The sequence below is a fragment of the Paramormyrops kingsleyae genome, chromosome 16 (assembly GCF_048594095.1).
Source record: "Paramormyrops kingsleyae isolate MSU_618 chromosome 16, PKINGS_0.4, whole genome shotgun sequence".
In the NCBI taxonomy this organism is placed as follows: Eukaryota; Metazoa; Chordata; class Actinopteri; order Osteoglossiformes; family Mormyridae; genus Paramormyrops; species Paramormyrops kingsleyae.
This window is the reverse complement of record NC_132812.1, coordinates 29,405,253-29,421,428: the sequence shown is the minus strand read 5'-3', so window position 1 is coordinate 29,421,428 and position 16,176 is coordinate 29,405,253.

Genomic DNA, 16,176 nt, shown 5'->3' with positions numbered 1-16,176 from the left:
ATAGCCGGTTGTCCGATACAGGGTAGCAGGGGTCCGGAGCCTATCCCAGAAGCTACAGAGACGAAGCAGGGAACAACCCAGGATGGGGGGGCAACCCATCGCAAGGCACACACACAATCTGCTACCTAGCATGTTTTTGGATGGGGGGTACTGGAGAACCTGGAGGAAGCCCCATGATGACACAGGGAGAACATACAAACTCCACACATGTAGAGCCGGGGCAGGTAATCGAACCCTGGTCGTCAGAGGTGTGAGGCGACAGTGTGCCCCTGGATAGCAGGAAATGCCCTTTTTTTGCAGGGACTGGGAATCACTTCATGAGTGGGCCTGATAGACAGAAATGGAGATACTGCTATGAATGTAATGTTATTCTAAGAATTTAAAAAAATCATAAACCTATATTAAACATCACCGTGCTCTCCCATGCTGGTAAAATTGGACTATTTAAGAATGAGTCATTTTGTCCTATTAATACGTGATGAAAGGTTTTTAATTACTGGTTTGGTCAATGTGGACAGTATGATTGCCAAATGAAGGATAACAAGAAGCTGAACAGCAGCTCAGAGTGAATCACAGTTTCTGGAGTAATTTCCGGACCAGTTTGAACATTGCCATCAATTCAGCACATCTGTAGGCGGGCTTGATTTTTCTCATATTGGGTAAAAGAACAATTATTGGCCATTACACACACATTTTTTTTCCTGAATAATTTGACTGGCTTTCAAACAAAAGTTAAATTTTACATTGAAACAGAAAGTGTTGGATAATTCGCCAATAAACAAGAATGGAACCGCCTAGCGTTACCTAACTAATACAGACAAGCACTTTGGAAATTGTAACTTAGAATCTGCATTTTTTTCCCTGAAATGTTAAGCAGATAGCAGGATAATCACAGTTGCAACATGAGCAAAACAGAAGGAAACCAAATCAGTGTTCAAGAAAATTGAAACTTGTCCCAATATCTTGGATTCCTCAAAACTGCCACCATTTATTTTCATGACAGCTTCATTGGGCATTTGGTTAAATCGCTTCAGCGGCCGTGTCTTCTCAGAGAAGTGGGTTGCTTTGCTGTGACTTTTCTACACTCCATGATTGTATTTGGTAAAAATCACTATCTCCATCACCAGAAAAGCTACCCCAGACCTTTACACTGCCTCCTCCTTACTTGATAGTAGGAACCACACATGCAGAACTCACATGCACTGTGTCTTGCACAGTAGAAGAACCTAAATATTTAACATTTTGATGCATTGTCTATAGGACTGACTTCTACTCCTGTTACATGAGCAGTGAACAAAGTTTAACAACCTGTGCCCCCCTATATGAAGATAGTCCAAGCTTTGAAAATCCACTGGTACCAATCGATATAAATCTTGTCTCAGCGACTGCTCCGTTTGGTCACCTTTTCCCACAGCACCTCCAGTTTACTTAGACTTGAAAACAGAAAATAAAAGTATAAAATTGCCTTAGCTGTACTTGTTAAATTGTATTTTTTTTCCACTTGATTCCATTCCTGGCTTTGTATCCTAAGTTTTAAAAGTTATTCCCGGTGTCCCCCACCCCCCCTGAGTGCCCACTCCTCCTGCTACCAGAGAAACCAGTGCCATAAAGCGGTTCTGCAGCGTAGCTTTAAAGTAAGGTGGGGCTTGTATGTTGTTGAACTCGACTTTTTCAGGCTATTCCTGGTTCTTCCTGTTTTAAGCTGCTGCGGGTTTTCAGGAGGCCGGAAAGTCCATGAAAATGGAGGGTTTCCATTCAGCGAAAACCAAACTGACTGGCCCATATCCAGGTTCATTTTGTTCAGGAGGCCAAGATCTAAGCATTGAATACTGTGAATCATATGTAGGCACAGTGCATATGCTGAAATCTATGGATGAAAACTTATGACGTCACGGATGTCGTATTTACAGAGGTAAGTTTCTGTTTTTGAGCATTTTAGCTTATTTTAGACTAAAGGTGTTTGAAGAATATTAATCTTTGGACCCTTACGGAGATATGAATTCCGGGATCAGCCATCTTTGTATGGTGTTATGTTATTCATATAAACAAAAAGAAAGTGCTCAGTCTGACTAGCAGCCATTTTGAAAGGCTAACAAATCTTATTGATCATTTTATGCAAGTGATTTTATATTTGGATAATGTTTTGTAATTGTTGTATATATGTCATTTCCGGTCAGATTTTATTTATTTATTTTTTTACATTAGGATGTTTTGTATTGAAATCTGAAAACTAGCAGCAGTATTGCAGACTGGTCGACCCGGGGGAGGGGCAGGTAAGAGGCTACAGCATAGCTAATCGCTAATCATGGTTTCAAGCAGATGCGCTCAAACTTTTGATTGATGCTATGTTTCTGGTTTGGTTGGCAGGTATTTTTGGAGGTAAACAGTAATCTGTCATAAACAAATTTCCTTAGAAATACTAGCTACCCTGCCTCAATACACCTCTGTCTTGGGTAACAACAATGGCTAAGTATCCAAAACAAGTTGTTAATACCCAATTTTGACCTCTTTTGGGCATCTTCTATTCCATTATGACAGTGTTTCTCAAACCAGTCCTTGGGGACCACCAGACAATCCATGTTTTTGCTCCCTCCCAACTCCTAGTGCACTGGGATAGAGCACGATGTCTGGGGATCCCTGAGCACTGGTTTGAGAAACACTGCGTTATGGTTCCACATGACAAGGCCTGAAAATGTAAGGAACCAGATAGTAAAACTTCACAAAGTTGGGTAGGATACAAAAACATTGGCAAGCTACTACAAACAAGCTGAAACACAGTTACAGCAGTTGTTATCATGTATTGGAACTCAACATTACAAAAGGCCCAGTCCCTCATTTAGGCCACACTGAAAAGGGGAAACCAGTGCTTCCAACTCAGCATGAGAAACTGGCCTCTCAATGAGAGGCCAGACAGTGCATTCAACATCACATGAAATAAACTTCCATGGATGGCATCCAAGAATAAAATCATTACTAACAAATCACCACAAAATTGTAAGACTAATGTTTGCCAAAAAACATGAAAAGAAGCCTGATGGATATTGGCAGCACATTCACTGGTCAGATGAAACTAGTTTAAACTTGTCTGGGTGGACTTTAGCATGTTCGGTGTGGACCTGAAGGAGACCATCACAGTGACTTTTCACAGTGACTCCATAGTGCCAACTGGGAGAGACGGGGGAGGGAGTATATTAATATGGGGCTGCATAAGTTCAGCAGATATATGAGAATTTTTTTTTTAGATGGCATCAAGAATGCTAGCGTGTGCTCTGAAATACTGCATGCAGAGAAGATTCCCAGTCTGAAGACACTTGGCAGGAGAGGAATATTCCAGCACAACAATAAGCAGATAAGAGGTTTTAAAATGAAAGGTGCCACCTGGCATCACCTGACCTGAATCCTGCAGAGCATCTTGGGGGAATCCTGAAGTGAAAAGTGTAAGTGCAGAGAGGAATGACACGTCTTTGGCGAGTCATGGAGGAAGCCACCAGCCAGCATACAGAAGCAGCAGTCTTCCGGAAATCTTTGGCTTGGCACTCCTCCAGGGGAACACACCTGCTGGTTATTATCAGCACTTGCTCAGTTATCAAAGCCTTTGGAGTGTGTCAGACTGTGGGTGGATCTTTGGGGGGGGGGTTGGGTAGGGGGGGGGTGTCAGGGATAAACATGTGACCACCCCAGCTGCCACCCTTCACAAAAGAAAATAAAAACAAAATATGGATCATTTAATTCTGTAATCCAGAGCTGCCCAACCCTTCAGTTTACCAAGGTGAACTCCCTCCCTGGTTGGTGTAATACCTTAACGGTTGGCCAAATATTACTCCATTGCCCCCCCCAGTAAATTCCTTGTGTCTAGTCCGGCCTCCCTATTGTACAAGGTCTAGCTCTGCCCTGCATGAGACATCTGCAAGGAGCTTTTTGCAAAATTGGGGACTTGTTTGCTCAATCACAGGACTGACCTTAGTCCCACTGGCAGTAGCAGAGAAGAGGATGTGCAAAATTGGACAATATTATGAACAATTTTACCTCCCAGCTTCAGGGGGCGCTATACTTGCCTCCTGTCATCCATTTGTACTATGCACTGTCTTTGAATCTTGTCTGTTTGGCATTATACAGTATGTATCTTCACGTGCAGTGTGCACCAGAATTTCCACCTAGGATCAATAAAGTTAAACTTAATCTAACTCACTTTGAGGAGTTTTTTGGAATTCACGTTTTAAAAAATGTGGGTTAAGTTTGCAGTTTTGTGGCTTTCTGCAAGTGTGCTTGTGACACTCTTGTGACAACACCCTTGTGATAAGGGGGTGAAAAGAATCATCTGTGAAGAATGACAGAATGTCTCTCCGCAGATTTGTGCTACATTGATATCTTTGCCAAAGAGGCTTGAATGTGTCATCAGCATCAAAGGTTGGTATAGAGAACATAAAAACAAACTCATGAAATCCCATCAGTGAACCGTGTACTGACTTCTGTCAGTTTCCTTTAATGTATAGACCATTCATTGCAATTTAATCAGTCAAACATTTTCGCAATTTGTTTTACTTTGCTTTAATCACAAATAGTTTAACACAACTGAACGTTTAACTTCCTAATATTTTAATGATATTGAAGCGAGGGTGTGATCACTTATGATTCGTACTGTAATTGCTTCATAAAGCTATTATCAACTAAAATTTGGTGGCAGCCACTATATTCTTTGGTCCCGAAGGACCCTTAATTTAAGAGTTGCAAATGAAAACTTGCCTGTCAGGTGGTTGAGGAGACGTGTCGCCAAAGTTATAAATGCAATGATGTGACAGAGAGCCGATAGCAGGCCTTCAAATTAATTAGTCCCTGCAAATACTGGGTTTTTATGGAGTACTGCTTTACATGCAGTGCATTCACAGATTTCAGCAGGATCATCTGCAATGCACTGTGAATCCATCCTGGTGGAAAGGCATGCGAGAAGGCGTCATGGGGGAACAGCAGTCAGCCCAGTGTTCACTGTAGGCAGGAGCTTCATGATGGAGAGTTCGCTCAGCTATAACGATGCTCCATTATTCTGATCTCCAATCAGCCAAACGGATACTATAAACAAACACCGGTTCCACATTCGAACATAAAAGAACGTTGTGATTTATCTCCACGTGCCTCCAAAAGTCTCAGGGCTGATCAATTTAATAGTACGGATTTCTACAGTGGAGTGAATGAGGTCTCGAAATGACTTTCGTTGCATACTTGCATCTAGGTTGCTTCTCAGAAATAATAGCTCCACACAATGAATTGGTTATTGTCCTCATGTGAATTCTGTATATAAAAATGAGCTTGACTGGCATATTAGGTGCTTATCATGAAAAATTTCGGCCAATTTCCTCATGAATCAAATGTTGCATATAAATAACACTCATTTTTGTAGCTTGAACTTCTGGGAAAATAATCACTCCCATTTATGTATTAAAGATCAAATCTGCAGCTACAATACAAGTAATATTTCCAGAATATATCATGTATCGTATTTCTTGCACAGAACTTAAAACTGCATTCTTTGTCAATAGTCACCTTTCTTGATATATCACACATGTTCTAAGTCCTTATATTCTATAAAACACAAATTAGTGTAAATACAACAACATATGGGTACAAATATGTATGAATCAAAATGAATATAAAATGCTTTATAGGACTTCAGACCTCATGTAAGTTTATAATGAGCGGTATGTCCACATCACGTCGTTGCAAAAGGAAATCTATGTTAATTGGAAATATGCTCTTATTGCACTCTAATATAATGCTCTAATTGGTTTTTATTTTAAAATTAATAAATAATTGTATCATTATTAATTTATTTGCAATGGGGAAGACCTGCTGACTTTATGATGTCTGGAGACTTTTTTGATAATGTTTGTTAATTGTTCATTCAGTCTAGGTGCAAGAGTGAGAGAGTGAAATAACATGGCAGCAAAAAAGTTTAGTGTTGAATGGGAAAATGGATGATTAAGACTTTAGTATTTGGTCTATTAGTTTGCTTTGGATAAGCAGTCAGATGCTATATATCACTGCCCCGTAAGTGAGTAACTGAGTAAGTGCTAATATCTAAGCTGTGTGCCATGGGTGTGGATTAGCAGGGCAGCTAGCTCATTATCGAGGCTTTGAAAAATCACAGCAAGCGAGTGTCATTAGGAGGGGAAGTCATTTTCTGTCTGTCACTTTTTCAAGGAAGGAAGTGGCAGTCATCAACAGTCAGGCTGGTGGGTAGACGAAGGCTTGAGGAGGGTGTTGAAAGTGAAGAATAGTTTGTATGTCTGTGGTGGTGACCTTGTCTTTGAAGTTGGTGGCTTTAGCAGCAGAGATGGTAGCAGAGATAGATAATAAAAGTGATCGGTACTCAGCCAGATCCATAGGGTGTCTTGTTTTCTACTATTTCTTCTCAGCCATCCTGTGCTTTACTCATTCCACACATACAGTGCTGGAGACTGGACTGAGAGGGTTGTGAGAATGATGGTCTGTAGGAGATGCGACAGAGGGTGTCCAAACATGAGGATGGGACAAGGCAGAACATATCAGAGACTTAACTGGCATAAAGTGAACAGAACTCCTTCAGATTTGGAAGGGCGGAGGAGACAGAGGTAAAGAAGCAAGTGGGAGAGCTGGGAGAGGGACTCCAAGAAGGGAGGGGGAAGGGAGGAAATTAGTGATCAGAGACAAGTAAAGGGGTAAAAATGTAGACTGTCTGTGATCAGAGACATGTAAAGGGGTAAAATGTAGACTGTGTGATCAGAGACATGTAAAGGGGTAAAAATGTAGACTGTCTGTGATCAGAGACAAGTAAAGGGGTAAAAATGTAGACTGTGTGATCAGAGACATGTAAAGGGGTAAAAATGTAGACTGTGTGATCAGAGACATGTAAAGGGGTAAAATGTAGACTGTGTGATCAGAGACATGTAAAGGGGTAAAATGTAGACTGTCTGTGATCAGAGACATGTAAAGGGGTAAAAATGTAGACTGTGTGATCAGAGACATGTAAAGGGGTAAAAATGTAGACTGTCTGTGATCAGAGACATGTAAAGGGGTAAAATGTAGACTGTCTGTGATCAGAGACATGTAAAGGGGTAAAAATGTAGACTGTGTGATCAGAGACATGTAAAGGGGGAAAAATGTAGACTGTCTGTAATCAGAGACATGTAAAGGGGTAAAAATGTAGACTGTCTGTGATACATGTACAGTATGTGTCAGGATGAGGTCTAGTTCATTTTCTGCCCAGTGGGTTGGTGCTGAATCTCAGGTCAGGCCAAACGAGGTCGGGGTTTAAGGAAGCTGGCAGTCTGTAGTTTGTCAAGGCGACTGTTCAGGTCTTCAAGGATGACGAGTGGTCAGCCATTGCTGGGAATGACTGCCTGTCCGTTTTTTTAACAAAGTTACTGAGCAGGGCCATGTGGGACAACAGAGTGCGGTTTAGCAGGGTTAGTAACAGCAATTGCATGGCACTAAAATGTAATTCCGTGGACCAAACAGAAATTTCCTGCTCTTGGAAATTGGCTAATCTGTCCCCCTCCTCTGCCAGATGAGCAGGGAGTGTGGGAGAAAGAAAAGTTATTGGTGGTGATACTGAACTTCCTTTTCATACTGTTATTTAATGAAAAATCTAAGCAAACTACTGGGGATGGTTTGAGGATTTTCTTGTGAAATAAGGTGTTACAAGGATTGTTGTTTTGTATTATATAATCTCTTCACTCATCTCATCTTCCCATCTGTTTTCCTGGTGAGGGTTACTGTGGCAGCATGCCCAGCAGGTCAGACCAGATTTCTTTTTCCATGGCCAAAGATTCTGGCTCATTCTGGGGGATCCCTGGATGTTCCCATACCAGCTGGGAGATATAATCCCTGCCCAGCGGGACGTGCCCAGAACAGCTCGCCTGGGAGCCGTCCAGGTGGCATCCTTATAAAATGCCTGAACCACCTCAGTTAACTCCTCTCGATCTGAAGGAGCAATGGCTCTATTTCAAGATCCAGATCTTCTCACTCTGTTGCAGAGAGTGAGTCCAGTAGCCCTATGGAGAAACCTCATTTCAGCTGCTCATACTCGCAACCTTTAACTTTTAGTCATTTTGTAGATGGTTAGACAACCAGAAAACCAGAAGCCTCATCTCGGGGCGGTGGTGGTGCTGGAGATAGTGCTACCGTTCGGTAACCGGAGGGTTGCAGGTTAGAGCCCCGGGTCCTCCTGACCCCATCAAAGTGTCCTTGAGCAAGACACTGAACCCCAAATTGCTCCTGGTTGGCACCTTGCATGGCAGCCTCCACCACTGGTGTGTGAATGTGAGGCGTGAATGGGTGAATGTGAGGCGTACATTGTAAAGCGCTTTGGTAAAAAGCGCTATATACATGCAGTCCATTTATCATCTAACAATGCCCACTGTCACAGAGTTTCTGAGTGCTTGCAAAACTGCAGGAACTGAACCAATTCACCTGTCTTGACTCCCCTCTTGCTATCACTTGTGGTCAACATCCCGAGGTACTTAAAATCCTGCATTAAGGGCCAACTCTCCTCACTCATCTGAAAGGAGCAATCCTCTGTTTCAGTGCCCTTAGATATGGAGGTGCTGATTCTAATCTCCGTCGCATCTCACCGCAGAACCAAGTCCGGGCAGGGCAGGCAGCCATATGCTTCCTCAAAGTTCACAAAGTACATGTAGCACGTGTCAGCAGATTAATTCTCATACAGCTGTTTAATGGCCAGGCTGGGAACTGGATTGAGCATGAGGCTTGGGTTTCCTCTCCCTGGCTTTCCTAGAGAAGATGAGGAGAGGATAGTTGGAACACAACCTTTGGGTTCCCATTTTCAAAAACAGGGAAAACCACCCTATTTGCCAGTCCATAAATACTTTATTTGGATCCATGCCACACCGAAAGGAATGTCAGTCATGTGGCGCTAACATCATGCAGCAGACATATTTTATCTACCCCAGCAGCCTTTCCATAGGTGCCTCTGATCATATGAGCATTAGCTGTACTGATTCTCTGCCTCCTAGTAAGAGGGCATATTGTCCAGGGTTAGGAGTTCCTCAGTAGGTTCCTTTACTGCTTGACAACATCACTTGGACCTCACCTCCCCACTCCTGCTGAACACAACCGGAGCAGAGATTGCATCTCACATTCCAGACGTATTCTGACGTTTAGTCTCTTTAAGGGGCCTCACCACATTTCTTCATTTTGCCTCCGCTGCCTTCAAGGCTGCCATCTTCAGCTTGATAGCTTCCTTCAGTTTTGGCCTTCACCATCTGCTTCCAGAGTACTGCCCTGATAGACATCGACTACCTTCTGACCACAGCCCTTCGCAGCTGTTGGCATGACTGCGATTTTTACTCTGCTCCATTTTTACTCATTGTCTTTGGCCTAACTTGGCATACGGGGTGACTTTTTCAGGAGTTGCGCGCTGAATTCATGTGATGCAGAAGCTTCAGCCAGATGTTTCCTGGAAATTCTATTTGTCATGGTCATCCTGACCTGTCTCGCCAAATCCAGCTCACTAAGTGGTGATCAGTAGATAGTTCTAGCACTTGCTTCACCTGAGGGTTGAAAACACATGGCCTTACATCACAGCTCAGAGTCGATTATTGACCATCAGTCTTGGTCAGGGCTGCCCAGCTCCTCTCCCGGAGTCCTACCACCCTGTAGAGCTTAGGCCCAGCGCTAATTTTGCACACCTGATACAAATAATCAGGCTCCTTAGTAGCATCTCAGTATTAACTGTGTGCTGTCTGTTTATCTTCCTGTCTATTATTGTTTGTATTGTACTGTTTTTTTTATTCTGTTACTGCACTTTGTAGCATCTTATGTTGGGTGTAAATCCTGCCAATTGCCTTGTGCAACTGCACAAGTCATACAAAGTTACATCTCTGCACTATTTATTTACTGCCTGTTTGCACGCCCTGTTACTGTGATGTTAAGTGTACTATATGTTACTATATGTTGCACCGGGGCCACGGAGAAACGTTGTTTCATCTCTCTTCGTACATTTTTTTATTTATTTATTTAACCTTTAATTAACCAGGTTTGTCCGATTGAGATCACAGATCTCTTTTGCAAGGGAGACCTGGCCAAGGTGGCAGCAACACAGTGACAATGCAGAGTCTTACAAAATAATACAAGAAAGAAAAGAAAACATAGTTAGTATTTACAATTACATATAGATAACCTCGATTCCAGAGTCTTTAGAAGAGTTTTAGATTCCTTGAGGGGTATTAAATTGTGTAAACGGAGTTCAACTTGAAGAACTTGGTGTAGCGTACACATGTATGAAGCTACTGATGACAATAAAGTAACCTTGATCCTTAAGGCCAGCTACAGTATGTTGAAGTTAAGCTGGTTCTACTACTGAGATGCTACTGAAGACACTGATTATCTGTATCAGGTGTGTGTCAGGATCGCTCCCTCTCCTGCCCTGGTCCATGAGTCATTTCTCCATTTGGCCAATGAGTGGCCAGCCTCAACTACTTAGAATTTAATATTTGTCTCTTTCTATTTACTGTTAGTTCCTTGTGTTTGCTCCTTGTTATCTCCTGCTTGTAGTTATGTTATATACCCATGATTCTTCTTTCCTAGTGTTTGTAGTGCTTCCTGATTATGCTCGCCTGTTTTTTGCTAGTCGTAGTCCTTAGTTTTCTGTAATAATTCACGCCTGTCCCTTGTTGAAGTCCTCGCTTTGAATGTATAAGTGTGCCTGTCCTTGCCCCATTTCTTCAGTTGGTCGCTGTGTGTTTGTAGCTGTTCTTGCCCCGTATTTGCTCTTGTCCTGCTATGGTTGTTCCTGTCTTGTTCCCTGTTTGCGTTCTTGTTGTTTATCGGCTTTGTTTTTGACCGCCTTTTTGTTTCTAGTGTTTTTTTTTTTGTTGTTGAGTAATTATAGTCCCTTTTTGTGAGCCACTGTGTGGATCACCCCTCCTACACCATGTCCATCTGTAACAATGTGTTAAATTAGAGCTACACCAAAGCTCTGCAGAACCTAGTTTAGGGTGCCAAGTTTAAGGGCGTTCAAAGGGCACGGATACCCTGGTAGATTCAGGGGGTTCAGCACTTTAGGGGCCACAAATTACCCCCAATACGATATTGATACAGGTACGTTGAACAATGTCTGTATTTAGCTGTGCTTCTGAGGTGTTTAGTATATATAGCAGAAATAAGTATACAGAGTAAGGTTATGACCATCATAGACTTGGACAATTTAAAGCACGAAGGTTAAAAATTGAAATACATATCTCATCAAGACATGTGACAAGTTTTGTAAGCACCATTGAGATGACTCATTATAAACACAGAGCAGAAGGCCGAGCAGTAAGACTTTCCCAGTCCAGAATAAAATTAAATCATTTCTCCCCAGTAGTGCAGCACCCGTTTCAGCAGGTTCAGCCAAAGTGATCTGCTAATGAGAACATCTGAGCGCAGTAACTGTGTAAAGACCGACCAAGTCCTACAGATTCATGTGGCATTACATTCAGGAGGGTTCCCTGACAAGCAATTAAATTTCTCAGAGGTGAACTGAAGTATTGATTACTTAGATTCCTTTAGAAACGACTGTTAATCGTACCCATTACCATGAAAACAATTTCCTCAACATATACTTCCCTCTTCTATTACATTACATAATGACTTATGGGTATTTTTTAACTGTTGACACTACACTACATCGTTATGGGAATGACTATTAGTATTGCTCTGATCCTTTTTGTTTTGAAGAACATGCGATAGGTAGTTTTACTATGGCGTATACATGGAAGTCTTGTAGCATGCATTTTATCTTTAGTATAATACGAACTAGCCTTTATCTATACATAAAGAACCATTTTCAAGATGTTATGCAGTTTCAAATGATAAAATGCCTAGAACATTTCTTGTCTGTCTCATTATATTTACTATTTTGTCTTGCATTCATTTATCAGATTTATGTTTTTCAAAAAGCTACTCATCCCCATTAATGCAAATCTGGAGTAAGTTGAACAAAAATTGAAATTACTGCAATAATGCAATTTTCCATCCTTTGTTTGACGTGTACACAAACCTATCCAGAAACCTTAAGTATCATAAGACCAGAGTTGGTGCGGCTTACACAACAGAGGGCTCCATTTTAACTTGCATAACCATGACTGTGTGTAAAAGCAGCATTAACCAGCACTAGTATGAAGGCCCACCAGTTGGTGCTGGGTGATGCTTATGTTTTAGCTCTAATTTATTCCATCACCTTCACTCTTCACAATGGCTCCCCTCTGTGTATTAACACATATTTGCGGGAGTCACATGACCATGGAGTACAGGAATTCCAGTGACAAATCCAGACGGGCCGTGACACTCTCGTAGCACCGGCGTGTTTTCAGCAATTGTTCTGAGCTGTCTGTAATCTCCATTCTCTGCTTCTCACATCGCACACAGCACCTGAATGCTGCCTGCTCTGGAATTATTTTGGCTGACTGTCAGAAAGGCTGCCTCAGACTGTCTGGCGGAGATGGGGCAGTTGGCAGACAGGGGTGGTGAGTCACAGTGGAACAGAGACGGGGGGTGTGAGTGATGCTCAGGCAGCCTGTCGGGAAGCGATGTGGCTATCGCTTGTCCAGCACTGGCTTAGCTCCCTCTGGGCAGGGGAGCGAAAACTAATTAAGCCCAAACTATGTTCTGAAGTTTAAAAGGCTGCTGCCCCCGGTACGTTGGATTTCCAGCTCTTCTCACATTTATATGTATTGTGAAAGCCCCCCTCAATACAAATACATTTTATTGAGTATGGAGCACAAGTTCAACATGTTAATGTCCTGGTAATGACCCTACAGGGTAGCGGTTCCAAGGTTACAGTCCGTGGTCAGAATCCTACCGAGCTGTGAAATGCTGGGGTTTTGCAGTGGGGTTGGAAAATTAATCTAAAAATAAACGATTTATTTTCAGTTTTCCTTTTTTTTTACGACCTTTCATGTTTGCGTGTTCTGTTCACATTTGAAATAAATGGAAATAGTTAAACCTATGAAATTTGGTCATTCGATTTGCAAGCACCCACGATGTTTCACCAAATTTTTGTAGAGAAGTAAACCAGTCTGCAGACCTCAAAAGGTTGGGCACCCGCACTATAGGGTATGGGGATTGTTGTACAGTTGTTTTTTTTAACTTTACACATTGTTTGGATACATTTATTTTCTTACTTTACAAATTACTGTTTTGATAAATGTGCTTAGATGTGTTTAGTACAGTACATGCTCTTCTTGTTTTATCCGGTTCATTTTGTGTTTAAATGCTAAAAAAAACATTTAGGTGAAACAATTAATTGGTTTTCCATTATTTCTTATGGGGAAAATTCGATCAGAACTCGCACTTTTTAGGATTCGATCCGGAGTTCTGAACGGATTAAATTCGAGTTCTGAGGTACCACTGTACTTTGTTTATCAGTGTCATCACAGATTTGCTGAAACTATGAATTCACTATGTAAAAAAAATGGGAAAAAACCTGACAATATGTAATACTTCCCATGTACTGTAAAATAAAACAATACTGGGATGATTTACATGCTTATAGGTTGGTAATTTAGAAACACATTTACAAAGTATTATGAAAATTCCTTTAAGAAAGACTTCAAACTACCCGTAAATGTTTTGGAAATAGATTTAATATCATACATCACTGTTTTCAATCAAACATTGATTTAATCGTGAGATAAATTAATATCATGCATATGCAAAGTTCAGAAACCAACAAAAGTTATTTTTATTTTTAGTTTACACTTTGTAAGAGTTTTCATTTATGTTTTAGTTGGAAATTAATGCATATTGCTAATTAATTGTATAGTTATTTGTATTATAAATGGCAAACATTTGAAGGACCTGTGGAATGCAGTACTGAACAGCCGCTGGCATCTCACAGAGTTATGACCTAGAAATCAGGTAGCCTGGCTTGTATCTTTTCTGTTTAATTATAATCACCCCAAGATGTCCAAGTCTTCTATTAAAAAAAGTAATTAAAGCAGTGCACAAAGTTATCCGTTTGTAGGTATTAAATAACAAGGCCTTAGTTTTTAGCATTGGCTTTGATGGGAAGGGGGGATTTAAGAGGGTTGTTGGGGGTGGGCTAAGACTTGATTGGCAACACTATTGTGCGCTGTTTCATTAGAATCTAACTTAAGTAGATTTTTAAATAAATTAGTTATTAGTCATATTTTTTATTTTTTATTATTTTGTGGAACTCCTATTTCATAAGTAAAAACACAATTATCTTGATCGCAATTATTAACATCTCAAGAGAAGGTAAATTATTTCTGATACACATTACCTTTCCTTAATTTATATGTGACTACATCTACTGGTTGACCTGTCAGAACAGGCATTTGAAAATATTCTTATAAAATTCTTGTTTTGCATATGTGATAGATGTGATGCATCTTGGGTCATGTGTTATGAAACAACTGTAAAATAAGCCTATGATTGATGTGACGATGATCAAGTGTCAGAAGCCATGAGCAATGCCAATTGATGCAACACTGTGGGAAACAGTTTTTAGCTCTCAACTGGTGACATGCTTGAAAAACGCGTCTCGAACATGATCTTTAGCATGTTTTTTAGCGTGTGCCTTCCGAAGAGTGAAGTGGAAGAAGCCAAAGCAGAAAAGAAAGCAATTCAGATCAGGGGGAGCAGCTTTGACCTCCACCAACCTGCAAAAGCCCCTGTGATAAAATGTGAGTGTGTCACAATAGACATTGACAGCAAAGACTGACATTTAATGACATTTATGGCAGTAGGTGGGTTAGAACTCATGCTGTTCAGAATGGAAAACTTGCAAGTTGCAGTGTGACAATAGATGTTTCTTTAAGCAGGTTACCTTGGGTCCATTACATAGTGGGTCCATCACATAGTTCAATTAGAATGGCTGACTGTCAGAAGGCAAGGGGTCGTGAACTATGACTGAAGAACGTACACCATATAAATACATATATATGTAATCCTTATTTTCCAGTGCATTGCATTTATAATTATGAAGGTGAGGTGTGACTCAGCACAGAATTATATGGAAAGACCCATGAGCTCCATAGCTACCAAATCGTTCTAATTTTCAAAGACGCAGTGGTAATATCCTCTATGAAGGCCATGTCTATACGGACCTATGAATGCTGTAATATCCGGCAGGCTGAGGCATCCAGCAGCGGCAAGATAGTTCACTGAGCCATGCATCTTCATGATACATGGCTTAGTTTTAAGGAGATAGGACACTCTTTTATTAAAGCCTTAAAAAAACTAACACTGACACTAAACAATCACTGAACACACAACTGAGAAACACAGGGAGGTCAGACGCCGGACAGTAAGGCGCACACATGGTGGGTGATTTACACAATGGCTAAAAACATGTGAGGATCAGACAGAGTTCATGCATGACACAGGCAATTGCATGCATGACAATATGGAACACAAGTATTTATAATAACACAAACAAGGGACTATTTACACATTTTCCCAGCATGCTCCTTGCAATTACTGGGCTCTGCTGGGCAGACCCATCTCGTTGGGGTTACAATACAATCATAACACATCGTAATGCATTCATAAAGCATTATAAACATAATATATATTCATAAACATTTGTGAAAAGGCATAACACTTTACAGCCATGTATATATGTACAAAGCAGCCTTAATTCTTATATTAACCATTATAATGCATTATGAAGGTATCTGTTGTGCATTATAGATGAGAGCTTCATTGGAGCTAATGGACAATTATAATGAACACTATAATGCCTTATTACTGTCAATGGAAGATGCTGTAATAATTTATTCATTCTTATTTCATCCATTATAATGCATTATGAATGTATCTACAGTGCATTATAGAAGACAGTTTCAATGTTACCGAGACTTAAATAATTATCTGCCGGTGGAGCCACATTTACATACAGTAGGCCTGTAACATTGTGGTTTGTGTTTCCATCGCCCTTCCCCATCACCCAAAGCTTAAGCCAGCCAGAAACCTAATTTTATCATATGTGTACAAATGGATTTCAATAATATTACCATGTTGAGCCACTTTGTTGAATCACTGTTTTCAAGTTGCCAAACCCCCTTTTTCTACAGTGTTAGTTTTGGTTACTTTAATTTATACAATTCCATGAAAAATAATATCTGTATTGGGAGCATGGATTCAGTGTTAATAGCATTAATAGCCCATTTCCTGTGT